Source organism: Strix aluco, chromosome 7 (assembly GCF_031877795.1).
Source record: "Strix aluco isolate bStrAlu1 chromosome 7, bStrAlu1.hap1, whole genome shotgun sequence".
Classification (NCBI taxonomy): domain Eukaryota; kingdom Metazoa; phylum Chordata; class Aves; order Strigiformes; family Strigidae; genus Strix; species Strix aluco.
Genome location: NC_133937.1, coordinates 37,787,639 through 37,800,567, shown reverse-complemented (window position 1 = coordinate 37,800,567; position 12,929 = coordinate 37,787,639). Strand labels below are relative to the sequence as shown.

General features: G+C 46.6%; 1 protein-coding gene across 1 annotated transcript in view; it reads right to left on the bottom strand.

The window, feature by feature from the left end:
* ZRANB1 (zinc finger RANBP2-type containing 1) overlaps positions 1–11,748 on the bottom strand; it is a 70,232-nt gene extending 58,484 nt beyond the window's left edge. Inside the window, exon 1 of the mRNA XM_074831506.1 lies at positions 11,473–11,748. The gene's annotated coding sequence lies outside the window, so the exon portion shown is untranslated. The remainder of the gene's footprint in view (positions 1–11,472) is intronic.
* Between the last annotated feature and the right edge of the window lie 1,181 nt (positions 11,749–12,929).

Sequence of the window (12,929 nt, the reverse complement as noted above, 5' to 3'; positions counted from 1 at the left end):
CCACAACATCTGCATTTTTGGAAACTGTCTAGCAAGCGCTGTTTCCCATCTAAAAGGAAGTATTTTGCTTATCATCTAGCAGCCATCTCTCCGACAGCCATTTACCTACGAGCTGTTCTGAGATGTCCTATCCTGTATACGCAGGGAGAAAGCAACATATGCAGCTCACCACACTTGAAAACGTCTCAGTACATTTCACTGCATCTAAACTAGGCTAAACAAGTTACATCCTAGGCACGCTGACCCCTCGGGGGAATACGAACAGTCTAGTTCAGGCTACAGTCACATTATGAAGACCTAATTTAGTCCTGATGTTTTGAGATACACATGCAAGCTGGTTTTTACAAGGTCACCCCCAGCAGAGTCAAGAATTTTTTTACTATTAGCATGAAGACTTTGAGTTTTGCAAAACGCTCTTGCCTTTCATCATCATCTACATATTATTTTTTTCCATCTTACATGACATGGTCTGTAGAAAAGGCTGTAATTTATGCAGCACTCCAGACAGCTATCTCAGGGGTTACAGTAATGCAACCAATTTTTGAGACCAATAAATGGTCTCAAAAACACTGTATCGTTTTAGAACTGAAAATACAATAGAGGCTACCTGGTATGGATGGAAACCTGAACTACATTTGGTGGCAAATTAAAGCATTCAGCTGCAAAAAGCAATGACTTAGAGAAGATGAAGAAAAATATGGTAAAAGAATGTTACAGTAAGATATTTTTATATTCTTAGGCACATTCTGTCCCTCTTCTTATACAGAATATTTTTAAAAGGTGAGTCCTGATCCTGTGCAATTGCCCTTAAGAGTTAGTACCAAACACACAGGAAAATGATTTAGATCTGCCAGTCACTAATTACCCTTCCCCGTGGTACCCATTTCCTTGAGTGCTCTGTTTTTCTCTATCGCCGTGACAACACTTCCCACACCAGAGGAAATATTCAGCTTGCATCTTCCTGTGGAGTAGCAATTTCTCCATTTTCATAACTCAAGCCTTCCTCAGCCAGCAGCTGCAGTATCTGCTTGAATTGTTGAGTATTTATTTTGTGGGGTTTTTTTAAAGTCCTGATCAAATTAGTTCGAGGGAAAGATACCTACAGCATCTTAAAGAACAGCTGTTCTTTACAAATCAACCGCAGGAAATATTTTGTCTGTTTATACTATGAATTGGCAGAACATGGGCTTCTATATCCTGAAATATTCTATCATCTCCCATTAAACAAATAGGGAACTGAATCTCCATTCCTAGCTACAGATCACAAATGTAAGCGGGAGGAAAGTACACATCCAGTTTAGCTTTCACCTCCATGTGTTCGCCAAGATCTGTATCACATTATCTGGTTCCAGTTCATCTGAATTTTCTCAAAAATATCCTTAGGAAAATAAGTGAGTACATCGTGGGTTTTTTCTTTTACTGGACATCGGTTTCTCCGCAGTGCTCACATACTTCTTGGCTAAACTGATACATGCTAGATGGATGAAGGTATCTATTAAAAAGGGATTATTTCCTAACCTTTGCCTGGCCAGGGGCCAAAGAAAGCTGTGTGATGTTTAATCTTACATTTGCACAGTGTAGCATGAAAAAGAAATGTGAAGCGGAACTCTGAGGGGCTCAGTCAGCCACAGCCTCAGTCTGTTTTTCAATGCTGTTACATGGACATCTTCCCCTTCGGTTAAATAAATAAATAAATGTTTTATTTTGGCACAATGGCATTGATGGTTGGGCGTTTTGGGTTCAGATGCTTTTTTTCCTGTAGGCTTTCTAATGGCAGGGTTCCTGAATCCTGCATTCATCACGCTTCTGCTAGCTGCAGGCAGCGCAGTAAGGACGGGGCCTGCAATCCTGTGTCAGTCTGGTAATAAACAGTAATAATAGACTCTAAGCTGTCATAAGAGGATATGACCAAGCCTTGTTTGGGTAATGGAGAATTCGGCCACGTCTGATGACTGTCAGCTGAGATGATCTCAGAGGGAAGGGAATCTGCCCACAACAAATAGCTTGTTGCCCATCCACAAATACAACATACCCCTCCATGGCAATGTTCCCAGCTTCGCCCCCTCCAGCATCCCTTCTCCGCTGCGCTCGCCGTGCACAGGAGTTCGCGTTAGCCAGCACGATCCTTGCAGGGGCAACCTCAGCTCCCTCCCATTCCGCACCAGGTGCTCAAAACTGGATTAAATTTATTTTGTCCTAAACGTGATGTAAGTTCTGCGTTCTCACTATATCACAGCTTGTGGGTGGGGGGAAGAATTTTAACCTCTTCAAGATTTCCCACCCTTAGGGGTTCCCCATGCCGGCATGCAGACTGCAGCAGCCTTCCTACAGGCGATGGACCTTCTCTGCATTTTGGGGAAGCAGTGGTGATGTACGAGCCTTACTGCCCAGCCTGCCCTAGGACCAGGCTGAGCTCTTCCCCTGAGTAGCAGGGCAAGCAGCTTCCCCATTTTTGTTTAGGAAGTCACACTAATTACAGAGCTATTGTCTTCTTCATTTAAGCAGACAGCATTAATGCCAATGCTATTAAAATCTCAACATTTCCAGATTTCCTCAGAACAGTGAGTGAAGAATGGCAATTCGTGGAGCAAGTTTACACCCACGCTGCTCTTCTGTGGTGAGATTGGGCAAGTGGCAAACACTGCACGGTCACTGTAAATCTGTGTTTTGCTGGCCTCCTTACCTAGGAGCCAGGCCAGAGCAGCCTGGAACAGGATCTGTGCTCCCGCTTCCTGCTGTGACAAAGAAGGTGCCACAGGAGGGCACAAGAAAAGTGAGTCATTCCTGTGATCATTAATTAATTAGTGCCCTGCTGCTCCTCCAGTCAGGCCAAACAGATTACACACGGCAAAATTGACATAAACAAGTAGAAAATTCTGCTCATAAAGGAATTTGGGAAGGCGTTCAGTCCCGAACCTGCCAGAGCCCCAGACAGCAATCCAGTCTGCTCCCTCTTCAGGATGCTCTTAGATGCTTGGATCCATTAGGCTTCTCCCTAACGAAGGTGGGGTTCCCAGATTAGAGGATGCTCAGAAATGACTGTTCCTGGTGAGACAAGTGCTTCTGTCTCCAACCTGGATGGGTGAAGCTTTAGGGTCTGACTAAACCACAGCCAGGGCCACCACTTCCCAGTGGGTACTCTGTGTTTCGTGGCAAAAGGCAGACACCTCTACCACCACCGGCAAGATGAGGAGTTAATGGCCATCACTGCATTGCCATCTCCAGGTTTCTAAGGAGTCTACCTCCACACCCTGTGCCAGCAGAGAATGGGGTGAATCGGGAGGACAGCACCACCTCCATCGTGGTCAGGAGCCTTTCAATTTGCTGAGACCATCCTGAATGGGGCAGACAGGAGCCCCCACTCTGTCTCACCTCCCTGTGCTCAGAGAACCTTTAAAACTATTCCAGACATACACAGGTGCACTTTGTAAGAAAGCTACTAGTAAAAGCCAGATCTCGTCTGGATTTGTGCACTCCCTTATCTCTTAGCATTCCTTGCCTTGGACAGCAAAAGCAGCTGCCTGCCAGCATACAGCCTTCCCTGGTGTCCCCTCTGCACCCCATCCCAGAGCCACCCCAGAGGAAAAGCTCACCAGTAAAAGACAATATTACTACAAACAAAGAGATCTTCCAGCCCCCACCTGCTCAAAGAAAACCAGTCTGGGGTGTGGGCTCAGCAGCAGGGTCCCTGCTGCCTGCCTGCCCTCACAGTCCCTCTCAGCTTTCTGTCCCGCTCCCCAGAGCTGCTGGCAGAGGGGGGGCAGGGGCTGGGCACAGCAGAAGACAGCAAACGCGAATGATGCTCCCAAGAGTGTGGGCTGCTCGCTAAAGAGCACTGCTTGCTGTTTAAATTGCTTAGTATATTATATTAAACAAAGATCAATATCAGATACATGGTCTCCGTCCCTGTCTTAGAGCATGAGCTTGTCCAGAGCACACATCCCGCCACGGCTGCGCTGAGGCAGACTCCGATGCACGGACACATCTCCTTGAAGACAGAGCTCGCTGTACTGCGTCGATCATCCTCCACCTTATCGCAGCCAAAGGACTGGAGGTGCTGAAAGAGTGCAGATTGCTACTGCTCTTAAACTGGCCCTCTGCAAATTCTGGGTGTGCTTTTTGCTGAAGTACAAAACCAACCTCAACAGGGAGACTACAGTAGGGTAACCCTCAGATCTCCATCTGCACAACTCTGCCTGGTGATGGAAAAGACCTCAAACCTCAGAAAAGGGTGCATAGCCCCAAACTCACCTTCCCAAGCCTGTGGGAGGGTAAGTCATTTTGAGACTGACACATAAAGCCACAACAGAGAAACCAAACCTTGTTGTTAGTCCCTATGAAGGCGAGGTCCATCATCCATCCAAGTGCTGTAGGCTCAGGCCCAAACTCTAATTGCTTTATTGTTGTTGAGTTACAATGGTCTGTGATAAAATCTCCAGCTATACAGTGCATTTCCCTGGCAGGGATTCAGAGCAGCAGATGCACCTCAGTGCCTGAGCCATAGCAGAGCACCCTGCAGCCGTCCACTGTCTCGACATCCAGGGCACAACCACCAAATCCCTGCGGCATTTCACAGCCCCTGCTCCAGCAGGTAGCATCCTGGTTGACCATAGCACCAAAGATGGCAAAATTTGTTCATTAACAACATTTTTTGGACCTCTGAGTTAAGGATGACGTACTGAACTTGGTAAACAAAGCGTATGAGGTCTCACGGTTCCAATAGTTTATTAATTTGCCTCACTAATCTAATTCCCTAGACTCTTTTGGGAAAGATTAAATGAATCATATGTAGATAAGAAATGTCAGCGCAAGGGCAAAAGATGTGGAGGCCTGGCCCAGAAAAGTCAAAATTCATTAAAAAATATTGGATAAGTGTTTGGGGTGACCAGAAGCTAACATAATGAATAGCTGTTACTAGGAGGAAAATTCCTCTCTCTTCCGTATATAGGTGGAGGGCCCTATGGAAACTCCACATAAGACTATAAATGAGCATATTTTATAAAGATATCTGCTCTGTGTGAAGCTGGGAACCACAGCTTGCTGAGGGGGTTTCCATGGTACGCTTACATCTGTGGATGGGTGCCTCTGTGCTTCTGTTTTCTTAAGTACAAATACAGCTTTGCAGGGAAAGACCCAGAATTACAATGTGTGAAAATCAAAATGCTAAAACCAACTCATGGAAGCTCACCACAACCCCTGGTAAGTCAGATGTGAGATGTCTTCCCTTGTTTAGCCCTTCAGTTATGTGTGTGGTCAAGGCCACCATTAATACTTTGATATTTTCTGTAAATCAAACTGGGGAAAAGATTGGCTTTCAGATTTTCAGTAATAAAAATTTTCTTAAGTCACATACTTCAGCAGAAATTCTCAGAAATAGGCTGGAAGCCGTCCTGTAATGAAGAGCCTACAGGCAGGTTCCCAAGTCCAATTTACCTGATTTTAAAGGCGGTTGAGAAGCTTGACTAAGAGATGGATTCCAGGGTTTAACCCTTAACCACGCAGAGGCACTGGGGAGACCTGGAGCCGAGTAGGGTTTTAGGGATTCTTCCAACCAGGGGTTAACCTTTGCTTTGTGTAAATGGGCATTTCCAAAAACCCCATGCAGAATGTGCAGAGAACAAATTTATAGGGTCAGCCTCCCTATTTTCTTCCACAAAACAGACTCTCTTTTAGCAGTTGTTATGTTTAGCTCTTTTGCATGACTGAATTTCCATTCCCTAACAGCACATGATGTCCCAGCTTGGAACCACCATCAGTTTGATACTTTAAAAGGACTGCTCTCCCCTAGACTTCAAAGATTTCAGATTATAGCTTGTCAGATAACTCCCACTCCTGGTCCAAACTGCAGCTCAGTAGTTTTTCTCCCTTTGCTCTAGTATAAACCTTTTGAACAACCCTGTGAAAAGCACCAGATCCTGTACTGTCTCCACAGAAGACAATTAACCCAAGACACGGGTCAAGACCTCATCCCATCTCTTTAGGATTTAATAATCCTTTCACCATTGTGACACTTTAAAAGTCATTAACTGTTTATTTCACCTTACCTGATCTAGTGGAAGGTGTCCCTGCCCATGGCAGGGGGCTTGGGACTAAATGATCTTTACGGTCCCTTCCAACCCAAACCATTGTATGATTCTATGATTTTCAGAAAGTTTCCAACCCAGCTGCCAATACCTGCCTTACCTAAATTGAACATCACTGTCCTTTCTTACCCAGATGTCTTAGAGGGTATTGATCATGGACCACCTCAACTTCTGCTGCAAGATACATAATACCTGAAAATAATTCAGGGGGACCATTCTGAGATAAATCCTTTTTTCATTGGGAAATCTGTGGATGGGATGAAGTATTCATCAGACCCCATATTCAAAATGAGCCTAGGATAGCAAGCGGTGCTGGTGAATTTAAAGCAGATTATCCCAGCATTAAATGGCTCAGGCCACCAACACAGTCCTGCAGGAACAGAGTAAGGAGGATGGGGGACAATACCTGGACAAGTTCCTGCCCCTTCACAAAGTTTGGCCCTGGCTAGAAGATATTTTGTCCATCAGAAATCAGCCAATTTTCCAAGCAGGCATGCCAATCCCTAACCAGGCATCTGCAGTGGAGAGCAGTGACGAGTGGCGTCCTCAGGGGTGGGTGTTGGGACTGGCGCTGTTTAACGTCTTTGTCAGCGAGATGGACAGTGGGATCGAGGCACCCTCAGCAAGTTCACCAATGACACCGAGCTGTGTGGTGCGGTGACACGCTGGAGGGAAGGGATGTGCCATCCAGAGGGACCTGGACAGGCTGGAGAGGTGGGACCTGCAAACCTCCTGGAGTTCAACAAGGCCAAGGGCAAGGTCCTGCCCATGGGTCGGGGCAATCCCAAGCACAAATCCAGGCTGGGCGAGGAGTGGCTGGAGAGCAGCCCCAAGGAGAAGGACTTGGGGGGTGTTGGTTGATGAGAAGCTCACCATGACCCAGCAATGCAGCCCAGGATACAGTTGGCTTTCTGGGCTGCATCCAGAGCAGTGTGGGCAGCAGGTCCAGGGAGGGGATTCTCCCCCTCTGTTCCACTCTCCTGAGACCCCCCTGCAGTGCTGTGTCCAGCTCTGGGGGCACCAACATCAGAAGGACACAGACCTGCTGGAGTGGGGCCAGAGGAGGCCATGAAGATGCTCAGGGGGCTGGAGCAGCTCCCCTGTGAGGACAGGCTGAGAGAGTTGGGGGTGTTCAGCTGGAGAAGAGAAGGCTCCGGGGAGACCTTAGAGCGGCCTCCCAGGACTTAAAGGGGCTACAGGAAAGGGGGGAGGGACTCTTGATCAGGGGTGTAGGGATAGGGTGAGGGGTCATGGTTTTAAACTGAAAGAGGGCAGATTTAGATTAGATCTAAGGAAGAAATTCTTCCCTGTGAGGGTGGTGAGGCCCTGGCACAGGTTGCCCAGAGAAGCTGTGGCTGCCCCCTCCCTGGAAGGGTTCAAGGCCAGGTTGGACGGGGCTTTGGGCAACCTGGGCTAGTGGAAGGTGTCCCTGCCCAGGGCAGGAGGTTGGGACTAGATGATCTTTAAGGTTCCTTCCAACCCAAACCAGTCTGTGATTCTATGAATAAAACACAGTTACTTCCTGGAACATTAAGGCTTTTGCTTTGCAGAGATCAACTTTTTCCCTGCATGAAGCCAGCTGCATTTTAAGAGGTTGGCTATGCTGTGCAGGAGTGCATTCATTTCCACGCAGAACCAATGGGATCCACCATCACTTGCCTCATGCTCAGTGTTTCTCTGCAGCTGCACCGAGCTGCAGTTTAAAACATTGCATCTACTTGACTCTCGCATCCTTCTGTGAGGGATTTTACTATTGTCTCTATGTTTCTCTGCTGCAGCAGCAGTGGGCTGGATTTCTGATCAGCCCAGTAGTGAAGGGCAGGCAAGGTGCAAGGGTTTCTTCGGGTGGCTGCCCATGGCATTTGGGAGACACAGCCTGGACGGAGGGGATTGCTGCAGGTCTCAGTGAGGCACCATGCCATGTGTGTCAGACGCCTCGGGACATTTAAGATTGCTGAGATCCCCCAAGAAGGAGCGCTTGGCGGGGGGGTAGGTGGGCATCGGCTGTCAAACGGTAATCCGTGCTGCGGCAGTGACTCAGTGAAGAGTTTTGGGGTAATTATTTCTCTCTCTGCTCTTACCCACATAAAGGGACTATATGGTTCACTAACAGAGATCCCGAAGTGGAGAAGTTTAATACCTTCAGCAGAAGAATCAGCCTTAAGTTTGTCTCTACCGACTACACAGCAGTGGTCAGAAATGTCATTTAACTGCATGTCCCATCATGCCCGGGGAGCCGTGCGTCCCGCTGCATCCACACCTCCCTCACCCGGCTCCCCGCTCTCTCCCGCTGCATTAATCAGACCTTTTCCAAAGACATTTACTAGCTCTTTCCCTGTTCAAAATCCTAAAATAATTGTCAGTAGCTATTTAAAGCCCTTCACAGACCAGTGCACCACGGGTACAAACAAAACCCTTCTGGGTCAGCCCAGCCTGGCTGTTTATAAACAGGACACAAAAAAGGACAGTCACATTGCCCAGATAAGCACAGACACTCCTGCTCATCAAGAACATCCCCGGAGGTTTGCGTGGCCAAGCCCATGGGTCATGCAACTGCGCTTTATTCATCTGCCTAGGTCATAGCCAGAACAGGCATCACAGGTCTGGGTAATGCTCGGTGTACCTGGAGACATTTGCAGCTTGATGAAAATATTTCTTCAAACACACCCGAGCAGCAGCCCATGGGAATAGGACCTCTACATCTTTTGGGGGATGCTGTGTCGCTGCTGCAGGGGTGCAGCCTGCAGGAAAATGCAGCAATGCTGCTCGGGGCAGTAAATCAGCAGCTCTGGGCTTCATATCCAGAGAAGGAATGTGAAAACACGGGCATGGAAAACAAGCAGGCTGTCCGAGTGAGCCACAGAGGCATCTGAGCTGTAACTCTGGCCTATGGTTTACTCCAGAGTTTAACAAACCATAAAACAGATTACAAAAACTTTCTGCAAATGGAAAGGGGAATTAGAAATACAGAGAATTTCTTGCCATAAACACTAACCAGTGCACAAATGTCAACAGAAAATCTTCAAAGTGGTGGAAGGTCATTCCTATAAATAAATCATCCTGGCCCTGAGGAGCCCTACGGAGCTTCCCAGGATATATGCATCCCGGCAAATTGGATCTGCCCTGAAAGAGGAGACAGGTAATGACCGCTCCTTTCAATGCTGCAGGAACTGAGAGTTTAAATGGGACCAACAATAGCTACTCCATTTTTTAATCTCTCTGATGAATAATGCAGTGCATTCAATAAGACGATGGGCAATGTGTTCCAACAAACTGATATCAAATACCAGTGGTGCTGGCGGACCCAGGACTGCCTCTTCATTCAGAGGATAAAAGCAGAGATGGATCCACTTAACGTGAGTTGGATTTGCACACTTGGATGTGCTGGGGTGCACACATTTAGCCAAGTAGGCATCTAGTGCCCACATGCAACTATGTGGCTTGAGCGGGGTATCAAACCTGACATAGGCAGTCGTGCAAATACCTGCTGTACAGCAATGAGCAGAAAAAAGTACACTAAATTATTTCCACCCAACCTCATGGCATGCCGTGCAGACGTGAGCCGATCGAATAGGCAATCTTTCTACGTGGCTTAAGGACCAACAAAGAGGCAGCTGCTTCGGTGGCTCAGTGTCTGAGAATTGATCTGAAAACAAAAATCACCAGCTGGCAGATTGGGTACCACATGGGGGGTGATGCCCAAGCCACAGAAGCACATTACGTGGGTTACACAGGACAAATAGCCCAGGGCTACGTGGTCTGGGTTTGGCTGCGTGGCATGCTGTGCGCTGCTGTGAGTAAAAATCATCCGGGGGTGAAAGGAAAAAGAAATATTTAGGGAATCATCTGATTCTATGTTTTAATGTTTATGCATTGCAGAGCTTACTATAAACTATTTTGTAAGCAGAAATTTAAATGCTGAAGAGAGAAAGCATTAGGGCTAATGCAAGCACTGTGAGTCACGCAGGGATTGCGTGTCTTGTGATCAACTTCCACGGCTATTACACTAAAACTACTTGCTGTTCTTCCGGAAAATAATTGCATTTGAAAGAATAAAGCAAAATTATTTTTTCAAAGTACTATTACTCTATCCTCATCCTAAAGCTTCTGCTGACCTTCAATAGCACAGATCAGATCCACGCCACACCTTTTAACCTCAACCCACTTTAAAATATTAATCCTTATGCATGGCACAGCATTATTATCCCCTTTCTGGGGCTGGCGAAAGCGTGGCAGGGAGATGGGCTGAGCCGCTGGAGCTGCAGCGAGCAGGGGGTGATGCACTACAACCGTGTTTTAAAGAAAACCCCTCACCTCAGACGGAGTGCTAGCTCTTGCCTCTGCCCAGCAGAGAAAGCAGGACAGGGGTGATGATGTGCTGGGCAGAATAAGGGGCTGGGGCAGGGGTGAGGTCAGTGCTCAGCTCCTGGGGCAAATCCAGGAGGGTGGCAGCACCCCAGCACACGTCAAGCTGACTAAACCCGTTACAAAGTAGAAAGGCTTTTACTGCCATGTCTATCCTGTTTGGGAAAAAAAAAATAAATACAACTGTTATGATATTCCCATGCTAAAATGATCTTTGCCATTTTTTCAGTTAACATTAAAAAATAGCTACATCGAGATGCAAATCAACCTCTGTTTTTAATTATTTTGCTTTGGAAAAGAGAAGGGATGGGGAAGGTTTCCAAGTGAGAGAGAACTGCATTAAAAGAGGGAACATGTGCTTTATGATTATTTTTCATAAAGGATGAGAATTGTTGATTAACCTGAAAATATGGCAGGAAAGGTTCACTGTGGACTGAAAAGGGTTTTCTCTCAGAAACGGGTTAAATAGAGAATTTATGATCAATAGCCAGTTTAGATTCTGTAATGAGCTCAATTGAAAATGGGTGGTAGACACGTTCACATCCTACAGTAGCGTTAGATGGATGAAGCAACCTCCTCCCTAACTTCCCACGTCTTATCAAATACTGTGCAATCAAGAGATGTTGCCACTAGCAACGACGAGTGTTTCACCTGTTTGAAGGTCTTTGTCTCCTTTGCCTTAGCTGCTTCCTGGGCCCTCATCCTGCTGCACATGGCATATCGCCAAAGGCTCTGCACTTCATGGTCTGTCCTTTCTTTTCCTTTCAGGAAAGAATAGGACAGGGCAGAATAGGATAGTTGGAGGGGACCTACAAATGATCATCTAGTCCAACTGCAATGGGACAGCGTGGGATAGTCCATTAAAACTGGGGAGCCCCAAGAAGAGACCGAGTGAAGCTGTCCAAGGACTTGGTAGCTCATCTGTCCTTCTAGTTATGAAATCAGAAACTGCCAGGTCACATTCTGAAAACGAATGTGCGTATATCTTTCATCAGACATAAGCCAAGCGACGCAGGGACCTTACCTTCTCCCAGGTGTAGCCAGCAGCGACCTTCAGTCTTTGAGTCTTCAAATAGATCCCATGCCCTGGTGTTCAAAATACTCACCCCAGTCGGTTTCACCGAGTGAAATGTTTTCTGAAGAGTTTATTAAAATGTAGAAAACAAAATGAAAACTGCAGCTGGGATTTTTAGTGAATAAATGATGTTAATAGTTGTAAACATTTTTTAAAAACTTAAGCTGTTCTATTTTAAAAAAACCCTCATCTGTTTTTACCAGTGGATCTTCTCCACGAATACGCTTCGCACTTCTCCAGCCTCCCCCCAAGGGAAGACAGCCAAAGCCGTGCTGCAGACAGCAGTTGTCAAGACAGTCTCCGATTTAAATAGGGGCTAGGTCATTTAATGCTTTACAGATGGTAAACAGCACATTACATTTCACCGGGAGATAAGCTGGCAGATGCTGCTGACGGCCGGCAGCAGCGGGCAGGCTGCCACGTCACCGCGGCCGCGCTCGGCTCTCTGCACCCTCCAGAGTCAGCACCCGGCACCTGCCGAGGACCCAACCTGCTCCTCCTTGGGGACCTCTCCCGCACATCCCAGCTCTCCGTCTCTGTGCTTGTTCCATTAGTGATCAACCGCACCGTTCATCTGGCCGGACTGAAGTGCAGGCTGTCAACACCAGCTCTTCCTAAACACTGCTTGGTTTTCCTAAAGGTCTCATCTATGCATAAAACATCCTGAAAGACGGAGACCAAAGGGATGATAAATGTGCTGATCTGCTCTTCCAGCACCTGCTAAAAAGTTGCACTCAACTTTATTCCATTTAGTACTTTCTGGATTCTCTCGCCTTCCCCTGAAAAACATTTTCTTTGCTGTTATTCTGAATCCATTTTTGAAATGACAACTCTGAAGGACTTGAGTCAGTGCCTTTTGTAACTAACTAAAAAGAAAAAGAGTAGATGAAATATCTGCAGAGAAATGTGATGGAGCAAAATGAGCATCAGCACAATAGCAGGTGTCAGCCTGAAAGTATTTCTGGAAAAGGGAAAAGCACAGAGCATTCGTATCAGAGACGTTTTGATTATAATTCCCCCCCACAATGACTGTGCAGTTACAGCTAAGAATTATTCAAAGGTATTAAAAATGATCATTCAAAAAAAAAAAAAGAAAAAAGACTATGTAAGGCAGACCAGCACTTTCTGTCAGGTCAGGTACCGAGCCACCAGTTATCCACCTCCATAAGATAATCACATCGTATTCATGAAATGCTGTATCTAACAAGCCTTCGAATGTGGCTGGAGTTTGCCACTGTTGGGCATTCACTTTAAAGCGTTTATATGCTTTTTTCCAAATGACATGCAAGGGTTCTCTGTCTGTGGGCTCCTCTTTCAGAAACTAAATCCCCTTTTTCACTTAGCAATACTCTGCCAAAATTCAGTCCTCTGCTTGCTGCTGGTCAGTGCGTCACAGAAAAGCTTCC